This window comes from Adiantum capillus-veneris, chromosome 29 (genome assembly GCF_014529385.1).
Source record: "Adiantum capillus-veneris isolate H3 chromosome 29, ASM1452938v2, whole genome shotgun sequence".
NCBI lineage: Eukaryota > Viridiplantae > Streptophyta > Polypodiopsida > Polypodiales > Pteridaceae > Adiantum > Adiantum capillus-veneris.
The window spans coordinates 24,484,520-24,502,614 of NC_140959.1; the positions used below are offsets into that span (position 1 = coordinate 24,484,520).

At 41.7% G+C, this 18,095-nt stretch overlaps 1 pseudogene; it reads left to right on the forward strand.

Annotated features, from left to right (window-relative positions):
- The first annotated feature begins 7 nt into the window (after positions 1-7).
- On the forward strand, positions 8-1,119 carry LOC147418913 (uncharacterized; annotated as a pseudogene).
- Positions 1,120-18,095: the final 16,976 nt, after the last annotated feature.

Here is an 18,095-nt window from a genome sequence, read left to right on the forward strand (position 1 = left end):
CACATCAATGCATGTCACCAAAGATATTAAGGATGCCATGAAGCATGAACGTCAAAGTGTTGACATTTTATGTGTGGAGCAATCTGTAATTGAGATTATGGTTCAACACAAGGTGAGGCTAGTTAAGGTTCGCTCATATGAGAGCCAAAGTGGAAGCACAAATACAGTTGACTATGCATGCCAAAAAGGAAGAACGACCCGTAGAAGTGGGACTGTGAAGCAGCTTAGGAGGTCCAAGAGATGTGGTTGTCCTTTCCAAGTGAGAGTTCAATATCGACATGCCTCAAAGATTGCACACATATCCACTTACCATATTCATGAGGGGCATATACTTGGATCAAGAGGGGATTTGTATCATTTGTCCGTGCATCCTAATGTTATTGAGTGTTGCATGGAAGGTTTGTTCGATGTGGGTACAACAAGACATGTCGCAAAAATGTCTTTGTCTAAAGAGAAGCTGCAATATGAGTGATCTTCAGCTATTGACCAAGCAATTTATCACTTTTTTATGATACAAAGGAAAATTTCAATGATGTCTTACCAAATACACATCAAGGTGACTCATATTATGTTACAGATTAAGCATTATTGCAATTGTTTTTACATAGTAACATTGTTTCTTTTGTTTTCACAGGAAAGATTTCTAAAGATGATTGGAGTGCTATGTGGGTCGAGGTTTGTAACTTACAAAGTCGAGGGAAGGTGTGTTATTGCGAACCGTGTAATCCCTCTGCACAAGATCCTAATCAAAGGCCCTATATTGTTGTTATTCAAGATAAATGGATGCTAGACATGGCCATGAGATTTTCTACACACAACTCTTGGGCAATAGATAGCACATTCAAGACAAACGTTTTTGGCCTTCCATTGTATGTTGTAGTTTTGCCTAATCAAAATGGTGTAGGTTTATCAATATGGCTCATGCTATGCACCAACGACACAGGAACTAACCAAGAACGAATCGCAATTGAGATAACCCTAAAGACAATTTTTGCAAGATTGAGTAATGTGCGCCCCACGTCAATAGTGATTGATAAATCACCAGTGGAGCTTGAGGCTATTCATAAGGTGGTGGAGAAGGACCCTTACTGCTGGGTTTATGACGTCCATGGCTCTTGAAAACAAGTTCTTGGTCATATCATTCTATGTTGGTACCATGCTAAGAAAGCTTGGGTGGAGAACCTTCTTCCAAAGGTATGTAAGAACTCTAACATTTTCTATACCTACTTGTGGGCTCATGCAACACAGGAGCTTTACTCTTTGCTTTAGGTAACAAAGCTAATGTGCGAACATCTCTACTCTTCCATGTGTGCACTTATGCATAGTGTCACAGAGGCTGAGTTTGAGCAACCTTTTCAAGGGCTCCTTCAAAACTACACAGAGTTCACGAGTGTGCAAAGATATGTGATGAATGGTTGGTGTGGGAGTGATTGCCCTTGGCGCAAAAAGTGGCCAAAGTTTGATCGGATGTTTAATCATGGGAATGTGGATACAACAAACTTGGTTGAGAGATTGTGGAAATACATAAAATATACTTTGTTGAATGTCCAAGTCAACATATCAATCTTGGATTTGATCCATGCCCTTGTCGGTGACTCAAGTAGTGAAACCTGCATGGGGGGGACTTTATTTGGAGTTCTTCAAACAGAAACAAGAAATAGGTAACTATGCCCTTTTTTAAAGAAGATCTTGCACAACATAGGTGGCTAATAAGCACAAGGTGTGTTGCAGCCGACTCAGACGCTTTAACATATATGAATTGTCAAAGCATCAGACCACAAGGCTACGAGAGGGGGAGAAAATTCTACAACAATATGAGGAAGATCCTTCCTCTTTGCATACCCTCAATGAAATGACATTAAATTTTGAAATACGAAGTGGTTCCACGCCAAGAATATGGTATCGTGTAAGCTTGCAAAGCATCTATTGTGATTGTCCTGATTTTGCAAGCCTTTATAAATACGTCTATGCCACATGACTAATTATAGAAAAGCACTTCAAACATTTGTGTGCCATACTTCCAAGATTGGATAGAGATTATGGCCAAGGGATCCAAGAGAGTGTTGAGGATAAAAATGTTTGAGAATGTTCAAATAGTGGAAGAGAAACCTAATGAGGAAGTCCTTTCTAGTAGCACTACCAGTCAACATGAGGTGTTGATATGCATCAAAAATGTTCGACATATTCTTCAACAAATTAAAGGTGGCCTAGAGGAGAATAGCTCTTCTCAGAATGAGGCCTTCAAACAACAACTTGAAGCTAAATACTCTTTCACCCAAGTAGATTGAGATGCCAACAAGAGGAAGCATTCAACAAATACAGGCACAGGTCACCCAAACTCGCCTTGGTCATGGTGTGTGCCAAGTGCCAAGTCAGGGGACACAAGGCCTCCAACCTCAACCCACCAAGCCGACAAGAATGACTGGCGTCTTGAGGAGAAAGCACCAACATGACCGTTATAGAGTAAGGTTCGACAATGCTCCTCGCATATGGTGTCCACATTGCTACACTAAACATGGTGGATCCACAAATCAATTACACACGCTCTACATGACATGCTTTGTTGCCCCTAACATCAAGGCATGCCTCCATAGGGAGCGAGCAGCATTTACTCAAAAAAATGATAAAGATATGTGATATACCAACCCATATTATGGCAAGAATTGTAGCTTGCACCTATGGTGATGTGGAGAATGGTGAGAGACACTTTAATTTGGCTCAAGAGCAAGGGGGGGTTCTTTTTAATGACATGGCCTCTCAATGGAGGCTTGTGATTGTGTAATTCTGGTCATTTACATGCTTGAGACACTCATGTTGTTCTAAATTTGTATCCTTTGGTCCTTTAGATGTCGAGTGTTCACTTGGTAATCACATATAGGTTCACTTTTGCAACACTCAAGGTTCATTAAATGATTACTTGAGGATCACAACACTGTGTATCAATGCTAACATGGGTACCTTCTCGATCCTCATTCCTTGTGATCTCTTTAATTTCACTTTTGGATCTTTTTGAGTTCACCTAGAATTTCATTTGGATCACTAGCAGTTCACACATTTGATTACTTGGGGTCACATCACTATGAATTCTTGCTCACTTGGGTGTCCTCTCGGCTTTTATTCCTAGAAATAACTACGAGTTCACTATGAGTTTACAATTAGTTCACTTGCATATACCTTTTAGATCACTTTTGAATCTCTACGCTATCACTGGTAGTTCACTTGTGGATCATATTAATGTGAATCATTAATCACTTGGGTTTGCTCTTGGGCCTCATTTCTAGGGATCACAAGGGGTTCACAAGGAGTTCACGTTTCGATCTCTTAAATATTACTTGGCAATAACTAGTAGTTCACTTAAAGATTACATAACTATGAATCATTGATCACTTGGGTTTGTCATTGGGCCTCAATTCTTGAGATCACATGGGGTTCACAAGTAAATCACTTTTGGACCTCTTGAACATTACTTGCAAATCACTAGTAGATCACATGGGGATCACATGTCTGTGGATCACGGAGTAGTTGGGTTTGCTTTTGGTTCTCAATTCTTGGGATCACATGGGGTTCACAAGAAGACCACTTCTGGGCCCCTTCAATATTACTTGCATATCACTAGTAGGTCACATGGGGATCACATAACTTTGAATCATTGATCACTTGGGTTTGCTCTCTTAGGTTTCATTTCTTGGGATCACATGGGGTTCACAAAAAATTCACTCTTGGTTCTCCCGAACATCCCTTGAAAATAAATAGTACTTCACATGGGGATTGCATAACTGTGCATCGTTGATCACTTGGGTTTGCTCTTCCCCTAAGTGACCATGGGGTCTTCTCAAAGTGGAGTTATAGATTACTATAGGGTGGCTCATTGGTGTCCCCATGTGTGATTATTGGTAAGTACTTGGAGCAATCAACACTTGAGGTCTAAGAGGTTTGCATTATATAATGATGTTCTCATTACACCATGATGATTGCAATGCCACTAATTCATTTTTCTCTATGTGGATCCATGTTTTTAACTATGTTAGGACACTTCCACTATGTTTAGATATTTGCTTTATGTAACAACATTTGCTTCACGACACTTCCACAATGGTCAAGACAAATTCCATTATTCCAAGACACTTGTGCTACAAGAACAAATTTTCACTCTTATGCCACACAAGTACACCATCAACATGGAATCACACCATGTTCAAAAAACTGGATCACATTGAAAAAGAACGATTCAAGAAAGCACTCCATTAAATTTCCATCCAAGTAATGTTTACATCATAAAACATCATGTGATACAAGAATGCCAATGTTCAAATGTGGCAAAAGAAAAAAAAAACTCGTGAAAGGACAAAAACTTGTCAAAGGTAGAGAGCATCCTTTGTCCATGCGGCAAACTCATGCTCCAACTTCTCCACATCTATATGCCTGAATTATGTCTTTGTCAGTTGAAACAAATCAACAAGCAATTAAACAAGTATTAAGATGAATCCTTTTAAAAAATTGTGTGTATCAATAGTGTTAGAAGCTGAACACACCCTACGGAAATTGATTGCTCGGCAGATTATCATTTTTTGTAATTATTCATTTCGTGTATCAATAGTGTTAGAAGCTGAACACACCCTACGAAAATTGACTGCTCGGCAGATTAGCATTTTTTGTAATTATTCATTTATTGAGGAAACCCGACATTTCACCTTGTAAATATTGGGGCTTACAGAAGTTTCCAGGTTATATCCTAGTTTTGACATTTAGATTGAGTAGATGGTTAATTTGGAACTTTAGGGTTTGAGAATTGTAAGGTATTTATACCACTTTTGACCTTAATGAAAAAAACCTTTGTCATTTAAAAAAAGTTTTGAAGTCTGTGAGTGAGCGTACTGTGTACGAGAGAGAGTGTGAGCTTCATCTTGATGCTACGTGTGCACCGGTGGTCGGAATCAAGTGTGGAGAAGTGCAACGTGTTGCCCCCGACGAGAGCTACGTGCCGATACCTACATTGCGTGCATACGTTCAGGTTTTGCGAGCTCCATCTACCAGATTCATCTGGTGATTCGGTGAGCATACATTGTCCGATTTTGCATTGCAGCATATCCACGCGTTCACATTGAGTAGAGCTACACATTAAGCACTTTAGATTTTGGAAACGAAGACCTGCAAATTTCAGCCAGACATCCTACATGATTTTGCACTAGGTGTTTTGGGTTGGGGTTTTGGTTCATAGATCTTAGGGAGAGCGACCTAATGGTGTGAGTAGGGTCCCCTTCAAGTTCTATGGTGTTTTGAGATTGTTTGTTGGGTGTTCGGCTCTAGAAAGCGTTGTAGGAAGTTTCCTCTTATGCACTCCTGAAGGCTGTGACTTAGACATTGGACAGAGACCTCTGTAGGAATTAGTTAGGAGTCGATCGAGTGTAGGTTGACACCTTATGCTTGCTTCCACGTGCCTGCGGGTCGAGCTTCATCCTTAGCTGACAAATCTTGTTAGGTGAGTTCTCGTTGTGCTGACGTCCGTCGCAACGTATCCGTCCAACATTGGCGCCGCTGTCGGGGACGAAAACCTTAGGTAGGTGACCAAGACTAGTCCTTGAGGATAGGGATTTTTTGGCTTGCCAAAAGTCTCATTTTACATTTAGATAGGATCAGAGGGTGGAGGACTCTCTAGGTCTTAGAGGGAGTCTAGGGAGCGTGTGTCTTGCCTAGATCCTTCGACTTAGGTAGATTTAGGTAGACTGAGATAGTTTTAGGTATTAGCTGAGTTCTTGAGTAGGAGTTGGAGTGGTAGAAGCTGTGAGAGGAGAGCTTGAGAGTCCGTGTGAGGCCAGAAAGCAACCAAAACACCATTATCACCATTTCACATGATGAGTAGGAGTAGAGTAAGTAGGACATCATGATTCAGGATCTAGAGCACTTCATGCATGTATACTTGCTTGGTAGATTCATCACAAAGTTGTAAAAGACGCAAACGTGTGTTCGAAAGCTGAAGTGAAGTCCAAAAGTTACTGTGAGTGTTTCTTATAGAGCTGCAGAGCATCAGGAGCATTTCTATCAGGAAAAAAAATTAATTTTAAGCCAGGAGACATCCTACGCATAGGATGTCTACAGGCTAATCTAGTGGGAATTCTAAAATTTTGAGTAGACCAGTGTGTTCAGAAGTTGGGGTTTACTCTAATTTCACCTGGAAAGTGGAAATTTGACCATATCTTTACAAGATAAGGCCAGATAGATTGAAATTGCTAGACATCCTACCCAAATTGTGCCAAAGCATTATTTTAAGACCAAAACCATAGGATGGCTGCATGAGCATGATCTGCATGATATATTGAGTGACTGAGAGAGGTTTCATCTCATTTGGGAGAGAAAATTGTTCAAAACAAACTTTAGCACTTTTGACTGAAAAAGGCTAGAATAGCTAAAATTGGGGACTTTTGAAATCCAAACCAAAATCTAAGCATACCATTAGGTTGCTGACATCAAGGGGAAGCTGTGGGTCAAGTCTGGGGTCAAACAGGCCAAAAAGACATCCTACGTGTAGGATGTCATCTGTGTGATTTTGCACCCCAAACCTAATTTTGAGCAGACCAAAGTGATCAGCACCTCAAGGAGAGCATGTGCTTTGAATTTAAAGCCATTCTGATGAAAAATACATCCTACGTGTAGGATGTCTAAAGCAAGAAATTGAAGCCAGATACTGACTGTGGGCATAGCAAGGTGTTGTATAGCCTGAGGCAAGCCTCCTAGTCAATTTTGGTCCAAATTGGAGTTCATTAGACTGATCAAGACCAGCAGCAGGCTGTCGGAACAGATATCTGATCCATTGACCAGCTTATAGGTGTCCAAATCAAAAAGTAAAAACAGTTGTGGACTTAGCACATCAAGGGGAATTCATAGTGCAAGAATCCAAGCAAAACAGAGCAGGAGACATCCAACACGTAGGATGTCTACTGGGGCCTACTGAAGAGAAAATTTGACTGGGCTTAGACAGTGAGGTTCCATTTGGCTTAAGGGTTCCAGAACTTCTTTCAGAAGTGAATTTGGACCTTGTTTGGCCATTTGACGGAGGAAAGACTGAATCAGACTTTTTCACATAAATTGACCAACATCCGAGGGAAGTACAGTTCCAGATTAGCAGACCTAATCCAGAACATCAGCAGTGTATAACATACAGTAGTGGTTGAGATCAACTCTCCAGTTATACCAAGTATTACTAAGATCACCTCTAGCAGTTAAATGCTTTGATTCAATTGCCGAAATTAAAGGTTTGTGTACAGGTATATTCAGCAGCAAAGCAAGAATTTGTGCGGAGACTGATCCTTTGCCAGGTGAGTGGTTGGATTTGTGATAAATTGCATTGATAAGTTTGATGAATTTAAGATCAGGAAGGTACATTTTTAGAGACCAGAAGGTGACAGGTGACCAAGGTAGCTTAGTGTCCACAGAGGAGAGTGTAACTCAGGCAAGGCTAGATCCACTAGCACCGATTATTGAGGAGCGTAGTGATACTGACACTTCGTCAGACAAATCTTTCTTCATGATGGGTAGCCAACAGCCAAGAGGTTTTACCTATGACGGACCAATGCCAGGAGGAAGCACCTCCCTAAACCCACTGAATGATTCCAAGTTCACTGTGATCTTCTTAGAAGGAACAAACTTGAGGGGAGCCCCAGTCTATTCTGACTATCGAGGACGCAAGTGTATTTGTATTGAAGAAAGTCCGGCTCAGAGATTGGAGATAATTTGAGTCTATGATGATGGAGATAGATTCCGAGACGAAAAGGGGAACCACTATCTGATAGTTAGTAACCCCGAGGATTACAACAGATATGGAGATAACGTGGTGAAAGGGAAAACGGTTTCAAAAGCTCAAGAGCCGCCACCAAACATTGATCGACCTGGAGCAATTTTTATGTATAATAAGAAAACAACCAGGGTTTCAACTTATAATGAGACCGTGGGAATCTACAGGCATGAGAGTGAGGGAATAGTCGCTTACTTTCGCTGCAAAGAACCATACCCAAACGAGTTAAGCAAAGACAAGGTTCTTTACTTATTCTCGTATGAAACTGCTATGGGAAAGGATATAGTTTTTGTTGATAGGTACGGGCAAGAATACCAACGTAGTCTCCCAGAGGAGGTAGAAAAGGCCACACTTCCAGGAGCATCAACATATGCCCCCGATGAAATGCCAAAAGCCACCTACACCCCTAGCAAGTCGACAAATCCCTTTTCACAGGACTATGATGCTACCTCACATTCTACCCGACCGCAGACATTCAACAATCAAAACCAACCAGCAACCCAGCCATCATTGCAGGCATGGCTTCGACAGAGTGCAACATTGGAGCAAGACCGAAACCGAGATGGTTATCAAGCCGCACGACGGCTAAGGGATTTGCAAGAACCACCACTCTATTCAAGGTATCAAGGAGAGAGTAAGCCAAAGACTCAAGGGTCAACAGAGCCTGGAAGACCACCCATAGAACGAGTTCGAAGCGATGAACCATCTCTTGCAAAAACTGTTAGAAATTATGGCTTAGGAGCACCAGTGGGAGAGGAACCAGCCTACTACAGAAGACCAGAGGAGGTATATTGATTAGGACATGGAGATCCAATGATGAGGTTTGTAGACCATCGTAGAATTAGACCTTCTCAAGTGCAAAAATGGGTAAACAAGAAATACACAGGAAACAGAGATCCAAGAGATCATGTAGCAGCCTTTGTGCGTGTAATTAGAGCCGAAGAGGTGTTAGATTTCCCTACCCAATTTGAAGGATTTGGACTAACCCTCGAGGATGATGCTGCTACTTGGTTTGACTTTGTAGAGCGTAGAGACTTTGAGTCTATGGAGGAAGTGTTTGACGAGTTTATCGAGGAATTCTCACAAAGGGGGATAGCTCATAATACCGTCTCACAAATCCATAAATTCAAACAGAAAGACGGGAAATCTGTGCGAAAGACAGCTCTAAGACTAAAAAGGTATGTTAAGTTATGTCCGGTGGAAGAACTGCCAACTCAGTCCAGACTTTTGCTTATATTCATCCAAGGACTAAGGAATGCAGATCTCCACTTACATATGAATAGGAGCACGACGTTGAATGAGTTAACCAAGGAGGCTCTTTACCTTGTTGACAATTGTGCGGTCTACAAAGAGGGCGAGTTCAAGGATCTTGACGACGATTCATCTTCACAACAAAGCGGAGGCAAGACTTCTAAGACAACACTGAAAGGAGAAGTAGCTGTAAACCAGGAGCAGCTTGTAGAGGAAGTGCTAAAAAAGATTAACTTGTACGCCAAACCCCATGCTAAATAGCCCAAGTGGTGTGCTATTGAACAAAAATGGACAAACCATGGGACAGAGGAATGTTATTATAACAAGGGATATGTGAAAGAGAGACCTTACGCTCCCCAAGCTCAGGTAGATTCTCCTCAAGTTCCACCGTTGCCTAGGTATCAAGTAGGCAATCTACCAGGACCTGTAGGTGTAGAAAGACCACAACCAGTGTTGGGGCAACAACCACCCCTACCAGGATTACGACCAGTCGGTATAAGATATACACCAACAGTGACCGAATCAGAAGAGAAGGCTTTGGTGCCTATGCATGCATATTATGAAGATCCCAATGGATATGCGGTAAACTCTGTCTATTATCCACCGAAAGAACCCTCGACACCAGAACCATGGAGCATGATAGGAAATACAGGACCACCAACATCTGCACAGGCAGCAGGAGAAGGAAGATATAGCTTAGATGAACGAACATTGTTGTTCATAGCCAACGGAGGCATGGGTGGACAGAGACATGCATACCAACAAAGAGGAGCTCAAGGAGCACCTCAACAACCCAAGGGACCCTGCTACAAGTGTGGTGGAGTCCATTGGCTAAGAGACTGTCCTCATGATGAAATCATTAGAGTCAACACATATTGCACCGAGTGTGGAGTTACTCATTTGATTCCTAATTGCTCTAAGAACCCGATCAAAGGATCAAAAACTACCTTGAACATGCTGGAAACAGTGCCTTCCAGTGGAGGGTCAGAAAATGAAAAAATCATACCTATTCAGGCAGTGACATGAGCCCAAGCCCAAAGAATGACGAACGAACCCATAATTGAAGAGCCAAAAACCGATGCCCCAAGTTCAGAAACGAAAAATCGGAGAAGCATTTGGAAAGCTAGAAAGGTGCGTATGAAAGCCAAGAAAGAACGAGAGCAAACAGCTCTATCTGAGGAGTTAAAACACACAAACGATAGATTAGAGCGGTTAGAAGATCTAGCTAGCCTAAGCTCACACATCACGGCAACCATAGCACCCAAGGAAATAACAGAGCCCAAAAGTGCAAGATCGGGAGGATCAGTACTGGCAGACAAGGTAAATGAGCAGTTGGATGCACTTCTAAAAGCTTACAAAGCCAGACTAAAAAAGAACCAAACCCAAGAGCAAAGATGGATGACTTATCCATATGCTGAAATAGAAAAACAAAGGTTGAAAATGTGTAGAAAGATGATAGAAACAACTCAATCTTTGATGGAAAACCCGCTTAGTAAACCTGCAAATTGGCATGAAGTACCAGCTCCAACCCCTATCCAACCAGCTTCAGAGGAACAAATAAAAATGAAGGAAAGACTCACGAATTCCTATGAGTCTAAAGGAGAACCTATAATAGTACCAAATGCAACAGATGAGGCAAGTGACAGGTTCCAGCCTAAAACATTGGCAGAAATGGGTAAGGATTGTAATGGTCTAGATGATCTGTGGAAGCAAATCCGTGAGGCCAACGAAGCTAACAGGTTGAGTTCCCACATGAATAGCACGAGAAAAGAGAAAAATGAGATCTTACCTCCTATTGAATAATTTGAGGCAAGATCACAAATGAACTTTGATATACATTCACAAGGGGGAGACTGGGGATCAATTAGTTCGGGGCACAGCCAACCAGACTCGTTGAAAACTCTACCTCTTACCTAGGAGAGTATGAAGCCAAGTCTGAAGTGTGAGAAATCCCATCTCAAAGACTTTCTTCTAACAAAGTGATGGACTCACAAGGGTTGATTGAGTTATTGCCCACCCCGGTGGCATGCACAATCACATTAGCCGAACTCCAAGGTTACGACCAAACATGTGGACCACAGTAGGTAAATGCCTGGAAAAATTTGGAGTGAAAGACCCCACCTCGAAGCTTCAGGAAGGGATCAGAGAATTGGACAGGCCTCAACTAAACACTAGGCCAGTACCATTAAACAAGGTTGGAGAGTATTGCGAGGGAGAAGATGGAAACACCACGCTACCAGTAGAATTCCAAGGAGTAGTTTCCAAAGCTATTCTTGACAGTGGAGCGGGAGTTGCTATCGCCACCAAAGAAATATGGAAAAAATGGGAAAAACCAGCTTTAAGAGCTACCAGAATGAAATTGCAATTGGTAGATGGGTTCATGGAGAATCCTCTAGGACTCTTAGAAAAAGTGATTGTCACTTCATGCGGAATCGAGTATGAGCATACATTTGCAATAGTCGATTTCGACAAAAAGAACAATTACGAAATCATTTTGGGAAGACCGTTCATGAGACAATTGAAGATGGTCCAGGATTGGGGTTACGACCACATATACCTCAGACATGGTGAGACAACCAAAATACACCTGAAAGACCATAGTTACAAGGATGTGAACCAGACACCAGTGGAAGAGTTTGATTCAGCTACAGTCACAGGATCGGAACTCCCAGCGTGGTTAGGGCAACAAAAAGAGCTATGGATGTGCGGAGCTTCACATTGTGGGAGCTTAAAAAGAGAGGAATGCGTCTTAGAAAGAGCAATTGAGGACAAGGAGTATATTCCGGAACTTTTTCCTGAAGATGCCTTGGAACCTCTAGAATGGGAACACATACTAGCAACATTGGATGTCTGTACCATTAGAGATAGTCCAACAACAAAATTTTGCGATAAGGATGGCTATGATGTGCTACCCTATTACATGGTAAGCATTATACCAGGAGGAGATGAGATGGTAGAGCCTCCAGAACAAGAAGAGTTTTATAACTCCCCTGAGCATCTGGAAGTAAACAATGATGCAGATAATGAGTGTTTAGACAACTCAAGTGAGTGTGGGGGGGAAACAGAGAGAATATCAAGTTTTTTATGATTTTGCTAATCAGCACCCTAGACGCCATGAACACTATAGGAGGAAACGAGCAGGGAACAAAGCGAGAGAGAACCTGATGCCCAGGATAAAAGATATAACTCACTATCTGATGCTTGTAAAAGCGGAGGATTGTGTAAAAGATCAAATATCAGGAAGATTCTCAAAAGTTCGAAGGGAAAGAACGCGAGAGGAAAAAAAACAAGTAAGAAAAGCTAAAACAGAAACAAAATCACAAAAATCTCAAAAATAAAAAAAAGAAACAACGAAAGACCAAGAGTGTACCAAACTAGAGCGTAAACAGAAATACCAAGAACTGAAACGGTCTTTACGAGAGATATGGACTACTGAGGAAGATAGTGATGGTAAAGGGAAGTCAGAAAAGGGAAAAATGAATGTACCATCACACTATCGGAAATTTACCATCCAGGACAGAAAAATCATAATGACACCACCAATCAGGGATAAAACAAACCAGGAATCTTACGATGGGCCAGAAAATGCAAAAAGGATAGACCTCACGGAACCAGGTGAGAAGCCTCAGCCGGTCTATATAGCAACCGATTTAGAGCTTGAAGAAGAAGAACGGCTAACACAACCTCTCAAGAAGTATAAAGATGTGTTTGCATGGTCCTACAAAGACCTCAAAGAAGTTGATCCATCGATATGCCAACATACAATTCCTTTGAAATCAGATGCCAAACCTAGCAAACATCGTCCTTATACATATAATGACACATTTGCTAAACAAATCAAAGAAGAGATTGACAAGCTGATGGAAGCTGAATTCATCTATGAAATTGAGCATACAGATTGGGTGTCATCCATTGTGGTAGTTCCTAAAAAGAACGGAAAACTGAGAGTGTGTGTAAACTTCAAAAAGGTAAATGCAGCCACCATAAGGGATAATTATCCCTTGTCAATCACAGAACATGTACTTGAGAGGGTGGCAAGAAAACGGGCTTATTCCTTTCTGGATGGGTTTCAGGATACAACCAACTAGAAATTGCAATGGAGGATCAACACAAAATAGCGTTTTCCACAGAATGGGAAATTTATGAATATCGAGTTATGCCTTTCGGCTTAACTAATGCCCCAGCTACCTTTCAAAGGTTAATGACGTACGCATTCAAAGAATACCTGAGAATATTCTTAGAAATATACATGGATGATCTTTGTGTACACTCCCTTCTACGAGAGGAACATATTGACCATTTGCAAAAGGTATTTGAAAAATGCAGGACATATCGAATTTGTCTTAACCCGGAAAAGTGTATTTTTATGGTTAGGCAAGGCCGCATCTTAGGACACATTGTCTGTAGAAATGGCATAACCACTGACTTAGACAAAGTCAAAGTCATAGTAGACCTACCCAGGCCTACTAATGCGAAATAAGTGCAATCCTTCATAGGACACTGTGGGTATTATCGAAGATTCATATATATGTATGCAGTCATCGCACAACCTCTGTATCGTTTGCTAGTCAATTTCGACTAAACCGAGGAGTGTGAAACTTCATTCCAAAAGCTAAAGGAAAACCTTGTATCAGCACCTGTACTTAAAGCACCGGATTGAGAAAAGATATTCCATGTTCACATTGATGCTTCTGCATATGCAATCGGGAGTATTCTGGCTCAACCTGGAGACGGAACAATGGATTTTTCAGTTTGTTATGCAAGCCGACAGTTAAACAGTGTGGAAAAGAACTACCCAACCACCGAAAGAGAGGGGTTAGGAATGATTTATACTGTAAAGAAATTTCGGCATTATTTGCTCACAAACAAATTTGTGTTCTTCACAGATCATCAAGATCTTTTGTATCTGGTGAATAAACCATGCAATACAGGAGAATTGTACGATGGTTTATTATATTGCTAGAGTTTGATTTCACAGTGGTGGTCAAAAAGGGTAAAACCCATCTACGAGCGGATCATCTTTCAAGGATACACAACGGGGAAGCTCCTGAGGGAGTAGATGATGACATACCAGATGCTTATCTTTTCAATATTAAAATGATACCCAAGTTGTCTCAGGAAATTGTTAGCATTCTTTGCTTTGGAGGTAGGTTTGATAACACGGAACATAGATCCAAACAACAAACAATTTGACTAACAAAAAACTTCCAGTTGATTGCAGGACGGCTGTATCATCTAGGATCGGACCAAATTCTATGACTATGTATAAATCCGGAGGAATTCGAGTGTTACCTTGAAGAAGCACATGTCCAGGATTGTGCATTTCATTGTTCAACAGTGAAAACACACCAGAGACTGAAACAGTTAGGGTTTTATTGGCCAACTATGTATGCGGACACACATGCTTATGTTACCAATTGTACTATATGTAGTGCCAAACGACCAGTGGATCACGCGACATTGTTTCAGGTAAACATTGCACCTGCATGGAGTCAATATATCATTGATTTCTTAACCACAAGGACGTTTCTGAAAACATAACAAGAGCACGGAAAAGGGCTATAGAGCTGGAGGCTCTTGACTTTCAAGTAAATTGGGAACCAACTCTATAAGCGAGGAAAGGACAATCAACTTAGAATCTGTGTAAGTGAAAGTGAATACCTGCTGATTCTAGAACATGCACATAGCGGAATAAGTGGAGGCCATTTTTCAAGAGATAAGACGGCAAAAATTGTCTTAACCGCAGGAATATGGTGGCCTACATTACATATTGATGCTGAAGAGTTTGTAAAGAGTTGTGACGCATGTCAGCGCACCAAGGTGCCGATAAAGAGAGATGAGATGCCACTACGGCCAACGATGGGAGCAAGGGCATTTGCAAAATGGGGCATTGATTTTGTGGGGCCTATTTCACCCCCTGCATATCGCACCCATACCCAATATATCATAGCGGCTACGGACTATCTCACAAAATGGGCGGAAGCCAAGGCAACACAAAAGGCAGATGCACGGACCACTGCACAATTTTTGTATGAGAATGTTTTTGTACGATATGGTTTACCAATAGAAATTGTCAGTGATCGTGGAACACATTTTCTTAATGAGGTCATTGAATATCTGCTCGAGGAATTCATGGTCATACATAGGAAATCTACTCCATACCATCCATAGGCAAATGGACAAGCTGAGGCCACAAATAAAACACTATGCACGGTTCTCAATAAAATTGTGTCAGAGTCAAGAACAGATTGGGATCAGTAGCTACACTCAACACTATGGGCATACAAGTAGCTTACAAAACATCGATAGGAACGACACCGTACAACATGGTGTTTGGCCTAAATGCTATATTACCCATAGAGTTTTTTATCCGAACTCTACAAGTAGCAGAATCCCTAGAATGGACAGGGCATGAGCTCTCTTCAAGAATAGATGACCTAGAAAAGCTAGATGAACTTTGCTTGAGAGCTGTAGCTTCAATCTATGCTAAAAAGAGAAGGCAAAAGGAGTTTTTTGACAAGCATGTGCGCACGAAAGAGTTCAAAACTGGTGATTATGTACTTGTTCATACTTTGAAGCAACATGCCAAGAAACTTAAAAAGCGAGGGATGGGACCCTTTGTGATTAGTGACCTCTCACAAAGAGGAGCTATCAAGCTTGCTACATTAGCAGGTGATGAAATGCCAAATTGGATTAGTGGATGTCGATTGAAGAAATATCATTTACCACTAACACATGATATGCTTCAACAAATCCATCAAGGAAAACAACGAATGAAGGAGAAACAGAGAGTACAAGAAGAAGCTCAAGCAGAAGCAAAAGAACGCATTGCAAAACAAAGACTTCTGCGACAACAACAACAAGGTGGAGCACCATTGCGAATCAATGCCATTCGACTAACGAAGTTTGATGAAGACACAGTGGAGCCAATAATTGCAGTCAAAGTGGGTAGCAATCAAGTTGAATCGACGGCATTGCTTGATTCTGGAGCTCAAGCAAATTTGATCTCTTACAGAGTATACAAACAGCTCAAGTCCATAGGTCAACTTCATCCTACTCCACAAGTGCTGGAAAGTAGTACATCACATTCTCTGAAAACATTGGGCTGGACTATATTGCATGTACAAGTACATCAATATATTTACCCACACAAATTTTATGTAGTCGAGGATGAAAGCACACAACACCCAATGTTGTTGGGACAACCTTGGCAAAAAGAGTACAATGTGAAAATAGATTGGAATGTGAATGCAGTCAAAATTCAGCATGCACAAGAACAACAGGTAATAACCTTTGCTCAGCAACCCCGGAAGAATCAGATGCCAGCAATTCATTCACTGGATAAAAAGCCGAAAGAAAGGGTTGTTGGAATTAGGGTTGCAGAGAAACACACACAGCTTGGAGAAGATGAAGGAAGCTCAAGGCACACAATGGAGAGTGTATTACTTAGTGTGCAATGGAAAGATAGATAGCCCTAGAGTGATGGGCGTATATACAATGCACGGGGGAAAAACCTCCTAAAGAGGGAAAAAATGCCCCGGCGGTCCTAGTGTGTTCACACACATCACTACCACATGTATATGGTAACAAATCCCCCCTGGAGTGATGCAGTGAACGAGAGCTGGCACATGAGTAAAGGGAAGTGCCATGCCCTGAGGATTGGATCAATCCACAAAGGGGAGTAAGCCCAAAGCTTTGCGGAAAGCTTCAAGCTTCTCACGAGACAATGCCTTTGTGAAAAGATCTGCAAGGTTGTCCTGTGTTGGCACATAAGCCAAGATGATCTCTCATGCTGAGAGCCTCTCCCTGACATAGTGGTAATGCGCCTCAATGTGCTTTGTGCGAGCATGAAAAACTGGGTTCCTTGCAACTGCCAATGCGCTCTGACTGTCAGTGTAGATAGTGTTGGCAGTGTCCTGTCCAACACCCAAATCAGCCATAAGGCGTCTGAGCCATACACACTCAACCGTAGCTGTGAAGACTGCCCTGTACTCAGCCTCACAACTCGAAGTGGCCACAGTAGGTTGCTTCTTGCTCAACCATGATATACATGAACTGCCAAGCATGAAACAAAAACCACTTGTGGACACTCGCGTGTCAAAACAATCAGCCCAATCGGAGTCCAAAAAAGCATGTAAGTCTGGCGGCAATGATGCCCCCTTGGGATAAAACAAGCCAAGATGTAAAGTGCCACTAAGGTAGCGGAAAATCCTCTTGACAGCCTGCCAATGCTTAGACCCTGGGCTATGCATAAATCTGATGACCTGTGAGACTGCAAACTGAATATCCGGCCTCGTGTTGCATATTTAAATGAGGAAGCCAACAGCAGTTTGGTAAAGAGTGACATCAGCAGGATCGCCAGCATCATGTAGACTCAACTTCAAACCTGTTTCCATGGGAGTGGCAATAGGTTTGCAATCCTCAAGTCCAAACTTACATAGCAATGTCTCTATGTAACTTTTCTGACACAAAGCAATACCACCATCACACTGCTTAAACTGTATACCCAAGTAATGATGCAACAGCCCCAAATCTTTCATCTTGAAAGTAGCATTCAAATCAGCCTTAAATTCAGCAATATGTCTCTCATTTGGTCCAGTGATCAGCAAATCATCAACATAAAGAACCACAGTGAGAAGTACATCACCCTCACGCTTTACATACAATGTGCTTTCTGTTGGACTGTTACGAAAGCCTCGTTTAACCAAATGAGTGTCAGCTTTCTCATACCAAGCACAAGGAGATTGCTTCAACCCATACAAAGCCTTCTTACATCTGCACACTTTGTCCTCTTGTCCTTTTATGACAAAACCGCGAGGTTGCGTTACATAAACTTCCTCAAATATGTCACCATTCAAGAAAGCAGTAACAATGTCTGATTGATGTACATCCCAACCAAAATGAGCTGCCAATGCACATAGAAAACGTACAGTAGTCATACGACAAGTGGGAGCAAAAGTCTCTTCATAGTCTATGCCTTTTTGCTGTGCATAACCTTTTGCAACAAGTCGAGCCTTATGGCGATCGATCTCACCATCCGGCTTGCGTTTCAACC